Source organism: Cyprinodon variegatus, unplaced genomic scaffold (assembly GCF_000732505.1).
Source record: "Cyprinodon variegatus isolate N-32 unplaced genomic scaffold, C_variegatus-1.0 Scaffold108, whole genome shotgun sequence".
NCBI classification, from domain to species: Eukaryota; Metazoa; Chordata; class Actinopteri; order Cyprinodontiformes; family Cyprinodontidae; genus Cyprinodon; species Cyprinodon variegatus.
Window position 1 is genome coordinate 762645 of NW_015150561.1, and position 7999 is coordinate 770643.

Genomic DNA, 7999 nt, shown 5'->3' on the forward strand with positions numbered 1-7999 from the left:
GTAGACAATGCAGGTTAAGTGTCTTGTCCACGGACACAACGACACTGAAAGTCGGAGTAGGGGCTTGAACCGTCAACCCTTCGATTTAAGGGCAAACTCCTACATCCAACGCCACTGTCGCCCCTATGCTACATAGTTGGATTCAGAAAAAGATGTTAAAATGTCTGAAAGGCCGGAAACAGGCGAGAGCGTATCAGGAGATGGAGACCAACAAGACCTCCCTCATCCTTGGCCCTATCTCAAAGAATTTTTTCTAAATAGTCGGAAAATTGAGCTTTCAATTCATATAGTGGCATCTGAGTGCTTTTTGTTTAAAGGTTACTTTATACTTTTATACTTTAAGTAGTTTTTGGAGCACATACTTTTTCACTTTTACTTGACTACAGAGGTCAAGTTGATACTTCAACTTTTACCAGAGTGTTTTTAAACTGCAGTATCTATACTTCTACGTAACAAATGTGTGTACTTTTGACGCCACTGCAAATCTTCAAACTGCCATTTAATTGTAGTAAGATTTTTGTTTGAAGACTTAATTATGCAGATCAACAAATGTGAAATGTGTGCTTACTCCCAAGTTCACAGGTTCCACTCTCATTTGCTGAGCTGCTCTCTGTAACTTCAGGAGCAATGAGTTTTGCATGCAGACCTTATCAGTTTTTGGACTTGACATGGGCAATGTTAAGGTAAAGAAGTTAGCACCACTGTGGTCAGAACCACAGTGAGAGAAACTTTTTGTATAGTCCTAACCACAACCACGCTCTGCAGAGCATGTTGCAATGACCTAGATAAGAATAACCATCCCGCATCTGATCTGTGTCTCAAACTCAATAGATGTGAAAAAACTGCAAATATATTATTTTAAGCAGGTATCAAATGAGACACACCTGATCTCTTATGCTTCCTAACTTACCCAAACTTTGACAAGCCTATCGCCACATGGCCCTGCAGGAATCCAGAGACCGAGATGCAAAGATAAATCTATAAAAAAAAAAAAAAAGTTAGGAGAGCATCTACTTCCCCTCCTTTAAACATCACACATGTAGTCTATAAATAGAAGATCCACTTAACAAGTCGTGGGCCCTTCTAAAACACACATAACAGACGCAACATCTGGTTACTAAATGGAAACAAATCAGCAGAGATAAGACATAAGAAAAAACACCTGCCAGTGAAAAGACATTCGCTTCCTCTTTGTTATTAAGAAACTTCCTGCAACAAATATCACCTAATGGACTCATGAAATTGTTTAAACAAACCTTAAAGAGCGCACTTCCTTAGAGAATACTTCGGACGCCTGAAAGGTGCTTTTTCCACTAAACGTCAAAGTTTACTTACTTCTACTAGCTGAAATAAACGTTGTTGCAAAGAGGAAGCAAAATAACACTACTCACCGCTGGACGAACAGCTGGACTGGAGTCGGTCTACTAGAGACTTTAGAAGTTTAGCGTTTGACAGGTGGCGTCGCAGCTCAGCGAGCGCAGGAATTTCACAGAGCGGTTGTGACGAGGCAGCGGAGGGAGGAGGGGCTACACAGCAATGTCAGCGACGGTTGCCCTGGCAACGGCCACGAGGCCAGCAACGCTGAAAAGACAAGCCCTGTTGAGGAAAATCCAGCACTAAAATATTCTCTTTAACGCTGAAGAATGAGGAAATAACTAAGTTAGATTAACCACAGTTCACAAGAGAACCACAGAATAATGTGCCCAGTCAGGTAAATCAGAAAATGGATTAAAAATACACACATGCAGAGGCCTAGCCAGAAATTTTTATAAGGGTGGCCAGGCAATGTAGGCTACTCTGAGCGATGGCCTAAAATAGTTGGACACCAGAACCTCAGGATCAATCTACACTGTTCGAAAAAAAAAGGAAAATAAACAACCACAACATCCATATTTTTTTAAATAAAGACAAACTATAATTTTGCATATATTTAAACATCTATGCTGTCTAAATTAAAGGTGTAGTGGACTAAATTCTTTAAGTTTTAAGTTCTGGGGCGAACATCTTATGGGCTGCACAGTGGTTAGCCCTTCTGCCTTGCAGCAATGAGGCTCTGGGTTCGATTCCCGGCCTGGGGTCTTTCTGCATGGAGTTTGCATGTTCCCCCTGTGCATGTGTGGGTTCTCTCCGGGTACTCCAGCTTCCTCCCACAGTCCAAAAACATGACTGATAGGTTAATTGGTTTCTCTAAATTCCCCTCTCGCCCATACTGCTGGAGATAGGCACCAGAACCCCTCGCGACCCCACTTGGGATAAGGTGTTTTGAAAATGGATGGATGGCGAACATCTTATTCATTGTCATTATTTACCTAATTTTATTATTAATCAATCTGCATCTATATTTACATGTTCTAATATCTACATTAAATGGATTACTTGCTATTAAAGTAGTTATTTATCTCTGACTTCAGTGAAGTTTCCTAGATGACTTGCAGAGACATCATTTCCTCTCTACCCCATAGACAAAATTTTGTTCTGAAAAGAGCATGAATTCTGTATTTATCATCTTTAATGTCAGTATATTGATGTGCATAATTAACCACAGCATTTTTGTTGTCAGGTAATTGTTTACATAAATAATATTAAAATGTTAAATAAGTTAAAACATTCAACTTGAGAGTATTACTGCTGCCACCGCCTATATTAGAGGGAAAGAAAATGGTAGGGGTGGCTAAAGAGGTGGGTTATGGTGGCCATGGCCACCCCTGGCCCCCCATCTAGCTCCGCCCCTGCATACATGTAGAATAGAATAGAAAATTCATTTATTGTCCCACAATGGGGAAATTATGGTGTTACGAAAAAGAAGGAAAAAAAACAACAACAGGTGGACATTGTTTTCAAAGTTTGAAGACGTTTCGCTTCCCATCCAGGAAACTTTCTCAATTCAAAATTTGGTCTTTACAGCAGCCAAGGGTTATAGCAGAAGTGGTCACACAATGTGGACCTTAGAAAAGTGTATAAAAATAACTGATAAACAAATAAAGTGTTGTGCTGTACAGTGTTTTTACAATATAAATACTCTGTAACTGGAGAATAAAAACTCAATAACAGCATTTTTACAGTAATGGATATGTGAAAAATAGCAGCAACACCTGAAATGTGCATAAAACAAATGACAGCAGCATGTTATTTAACTGACTAAGACAGAAACTGTGGAAAAAATCAGTATCAGCATGAATGTAACAACCTATTGAGTTATGTGTGCATACATACAGTACATAAATGCATAAATACAGACAAAGGGACATCTAAGGCCAATTTAAAGGGCACAAATTTTGGTCAAAATGTTGATGTTTAAGTCACCAAATATAATTAGAAGCTTTTTTTTATGTTTCCTCGCAAATACATAATAAGTTTTGTTGAAAATAAAAGTTTAATAGTCAAAGATGCACCAAAAATAAAGGATAACTTAGCCTTCAGAAGTTTGTCAAATCCAATCAAGAATATGTAAGAATATAATAAGGAGGTAACTGAGGTTGCAGTTATTTCGTTCAGAGCCACTATGCACAGATGAATCTGTATCCATAAACAGTGATCTTTCATTTCTTGTCCAAGCGCAGTGCATTAACAAAGCAATCTTTTCAAGAAGATCAAAAAGAAAGATTGCTCTTTGCATTTTTTTCCGCCATGTTTTTTTTTTTCCCTCCCTGCCTCTGTGTTGCAAGATGCAGAATATTGACCTTTGTTGAGTTGGTACAAGTGGGATGAATGCAATATGGCTGTTTAGACACAGTTTGCAATTGAAAAGATTAGATATGTATTGGATTTCGGACCATATAGCCCAGTGGCCTGAGTCACATTTGAAGAAATCTGATCTTATGCTCCCCCATGCTGACAAACTTAAGGGATGTTGATATCATCTTCACACAGAGGCTAGAGGCAATGGAAGATGTGTTTTGCAGTGAAGGAAATCCTGGCATCTCTGCTTAGATTACTGTCCTGACAAGTATGAGGATTACGGTCAAGAGGAAGAGTAAAAGACACCAGAATTTATAACCTTATGATTGCTATAGAAGCAATTTGGCTTTCACTGTATCTTAACAGAACAAGACTGATGGCCATAATGCCGAACAGCATTAATGCAGTTTGCAAAGGAAATCCCAATAAAGTACTCAGGGTTCTAGACAAACACACTTTTCAAATGGTTTACTTACTGTAAAGTTTACTTTTATTTTGCTGGCTCTTTCAATTTTCTGACAGCATCAGTCTTATCTGGTTCAAGATTGAATCCAACTCAGGACTGACTCCAACTCTAATGTCTCACTCTGCTTTCACATTTATCAATATTTAGTGTCATACCTGCTTCTTGAATTTTGCTGAAAACTGTACCCAAACAAGAAACAAGTTCCCTCAGTGTTTTTTCCACACCAACACGTCGTCAATGTGACAAGAAACTCCCACTGTAACCCCTCGGTGACCTAAGTTACCGTTCTGTTTTGAAAATGCTCAGGAGCAGAGGCTATACCAAAAAAAAAAAATGAAAAACTACTAAAAGTTGTGTTAAAAGTTGTATGCTGTATCTCCAGTCGAACGTATTTGTCAGAATTAACTAAATATTTTTGCTCATTCAAGACTAATTTGGTTTGTAAGGCCACTACATTTACATAAGGAACCATTTTTTTTTATACCACCACTGCACTAGAGCACAATTCATTTGACTTCTCAACCTTACACATCACCCTCATATTTTCCATACGAGACTGTTCTTGATTAACTCTGTCCATCAATGGAAGATTAATCTTGCTGGATGTCTTTAATAAAATAGATAAGCCCCTGGTTTCAGTAAGATGACATATGGCTGCCTCACTTCTCCAAGACCGCTGCAGATCTTTGGGTAGTATGTCATTAGTGTTGCTGTAGCTATTGCATATAAGCGAGTCCCAAGCTCCAGCTTCTGAATGCCAGGTCAACCTAAAAGTGCAGTAGGCAGGTGTCTCATAACATATACTTTTTATATTATCTCTTTTTGCTACCTTTGTCATTTTCATTGTAGCAACACCCAAAATGCCCAGTGAATTTCTAATACTGGGAGCCCTGTTGTCTCTGTAGATCTTCTCAGACAGGGTGTGTGGCCCAACTGTGACAACAGCTCCAGGTTCAATCTAGAGAGAGATGCTTTTATTGTTTATTTCAAAATCCATCTTCCAGAGCTCTCCCTCATTTGACATGATACCTAAAAACGGAGAATCCTAATTTCTTTCCAAGTTTATGCACTGTTTTAGACAATTACGTACTGTATAGTGTCCCTTTGTCCCACATAAATAACATTTCTTCCCATTAGAAGGGCAATCATGTTTAGGTGTCATGATTGTGGCCTGTGAACTAGTTTTCCTTCCCATTCCCCTAAGTATCATCCAAACCTGCAGAGATGCCACAGCTGATCTGAGATTTGCAGTGGAATCAAAAACCTCTTTCCTCCTCTCCCCACACATCATAACTTCAGGTTAATGTTCCTGTCTCCACTACTTAGCATTCCTGCAGCATCTGCTAAATTCTTTGGATAAAACTTGGAAATGTTCCTTGCTGTGTCTGACTGAATTTTGGGTCCTCTGTCTGGCATTTTACAGTGGGATGATCTGGAATGCAGCCACATTTAAAACACTGGAAACCTTTACCTTTTTGAGTAACTTGGCTTGATGTTTGGTCTTGACATGCTTAAAACTGTATTTATACACCATGTCAACTGATTTTCCATTCTCTGTTCTGACATCACCATACCGAGAAAATTGCTGCCGCATAACATTTTTACTTAATTTGCCATATTTATAACTTTTTCCAATGTCAAGTCAGGGTCCACTTGCATGCATCCGGATAACCTTTTATCTTGCTGTCCCACCACCAGCCTGTGACTAGTCAGTTCATCATGTGACGCTCCATAGTTCAAATGTTCTGCTACACATACTTTGCTGTAACAAAGGCATCAATCGTTTCATGCTTCTCCTGTCTGCCCATAGTGAACTTAGCATACTAATACTGTAGGTCACATTTTTCATAATGATATAGAAGGCCCGGAAAGCGTCACGCACAATCAGTTACGTGTTTCTGTCCTCTTCAGCTAGTCCATCATCTGCCTTATCTCCCATGCAATAAAAACTCCATGTTAACCTTATTCTCTAGAATTCAAGTTATTTGCCAGAAGAAACAGTTTGTAACATTGGATCAACCTAACCCACTGCAGCTTTGTGAAGTTGATAGGCTCTGGCAGCTCAAACCTCAATGTCCCATATGCATGACTCTCTGTGTGTTTTTAGCAACAATGTCTTTACCCGTTGCAGCCTATCAAAATTCATTCCTGTGCAACCATTTGTAGTTCTAACATACAACCTGATCAAGTTATTAACACTGCATGATGCCCTGCTGCTTCTGTTTATTTGCTTCAAGGTTGTCTAATGTTGTGCTTCCACACATTGCGTTCTGCAAATTCTGTTGTAACCATTGCTTTTTATAGTTGCTATTGCTGCTGACATTACTAAAGTGCAAAGGTATTTTCTTTTTTACAGAATACTCTCTGTAAATCTGAGATATGATATCTTTCAAGGTTTTGAAATACTCAGAGCAGAATGCATGGTCCCGGTTGTCCTAAATGGAATTTGGGCTGTTTGGTTTATTATTTTTTTTTTATTTTAATTTACAAAAATAAACTCAAACAACTTTAGTACAGAAAGAAAATAATAAATAAATATGCACATCTCATAGTTTCTGCGTTGCTCTAAGAATATCAGAGGCACCAGTAGGAAATTATTTGAAAAATGTCTGCAGACGCCAATGCTCATTTGTGATTAATCAAAGACAGTCATCAGTATACCTACATTTGTGGATACTGCAACTGCATATAAAGGAATTGCCTTGTAAGATGATTTAAGTGCCAAATTTCAGCATGTGGTAATGTTATTGTACAGTACTTCTTTTAATTGGAAAAATAGCATCAAATCTCCAACCAGCTTAGTGTTCCCAAAAATTGAATAAACTTATTAAAAAAGCTTTAATTTGAAATTTTAGAAATATATTATATTTTTAGGAAATGTTATATTCGTATGTAAGCCTACAACAGCAGAGCTGTCTTACTAATAGTACATAATGGAGTTGTTATGTTGTTTTATTACGGTATAAGTGCCTTGAGGTCCTGATGTTTCTGGACCTGATACTGTCATTAGTACTGTCCACTGCATTTGTCTCACTTAACCCCTAAATTGATGTCACTGGGTCAGAGCTTGAATGGACTACATTTTATCTAATCAACAGTTCCTTTCACAGATTTTCCAAACAATTTTTTCAAACAAAGATTTTCCAAACAAAACAACAAATATATTTTGTTTGATGAGAAAGCCATCATTGTTGTCAGTGCTCTGAATTTTAATTGTAGTAAAACTGTAACCAATATTGTGGTGTCTCTTTCATTTTTCTGTGTGTCCTGTTTTGGAACCCCTAGTGGGGACCCCACAGGGCCAGGAGTCTTAGGCCAGGCATGAGACACAACACCCTGTTGTGTCTTTGGTTCTGTTTAAGTTTTCTTTTTGAGTTGTCATTGGTTTTTAATTTCCATTTTGTATTGTTTTCTGGTTGTATTTGAGTTCTGATGTATTGCATTAGCAGACACAGACACCTGTCATTGGCGGGGAGCATTAGGAGGGGGAGGAGACAGGCCCTGCTCGTCCTTGGGAGGGGGGGTGTAGGCAAACACTCAATCTGACAAGTAGACAAAGAAGATTCATATGCATCCCATCACATTCACACATTCCTACCCTTACGCCAGTATGGACATACACAAGCACACTGGGGAATTACCTAGGAATTGCCTCCCTGGTCTGGAGGGCAATTCCCCTGGAGGGAACAGGCCTACAGACTCAGGAGGAGATCCGCAGACCCCCAGTGTGGAAAGAAGGCAGGCAAAAAGAGGGGCTGGGACTGGGCATTATCAAATAAGGACAGCAGCGTAGCCCGGGTTTAGCCCAAAACTAGGTAGGTAGCCAATGTGTCAAAGCATCCACCCAGCACCAGC

The 7999-nt window shown here is 39.0% G+C and overlaps 1 protein-coding gene across 5 annotated transcripts in view; it reads right to left on the bottom strand.

The window, feature by feature from the left end:
• LOC107084725 (ras and EF-hand domain-containing protein homolog) overlaps positions 1–1467 on the bottom strand; it is a 17548-nt gene extending 16081 nt beyond the window's left edge. For 2 of the 5 annotated variants that reach the window (XM_015374696.1, XM_015374692.1), the window contains exons 1-2: positions 1392–1467; positions 911–978 (exon numbers count right to left, since the gene is read on the bottom strand). The gene's annotated coding sequence lies outside the window, so the exon portion shown is untranslated. Of the gene's footprint in view, positions 1–568; positions 607–884; positions 979–1391 lie in introns of those variants that run through there. The other 3 variants (XM_015374693.1, XM_015374694.1, XM_015374695.1) reach the window with 3 other exon arrangements.
• Positions 1468–7999: the final 6532 nt, after the last annotated feature.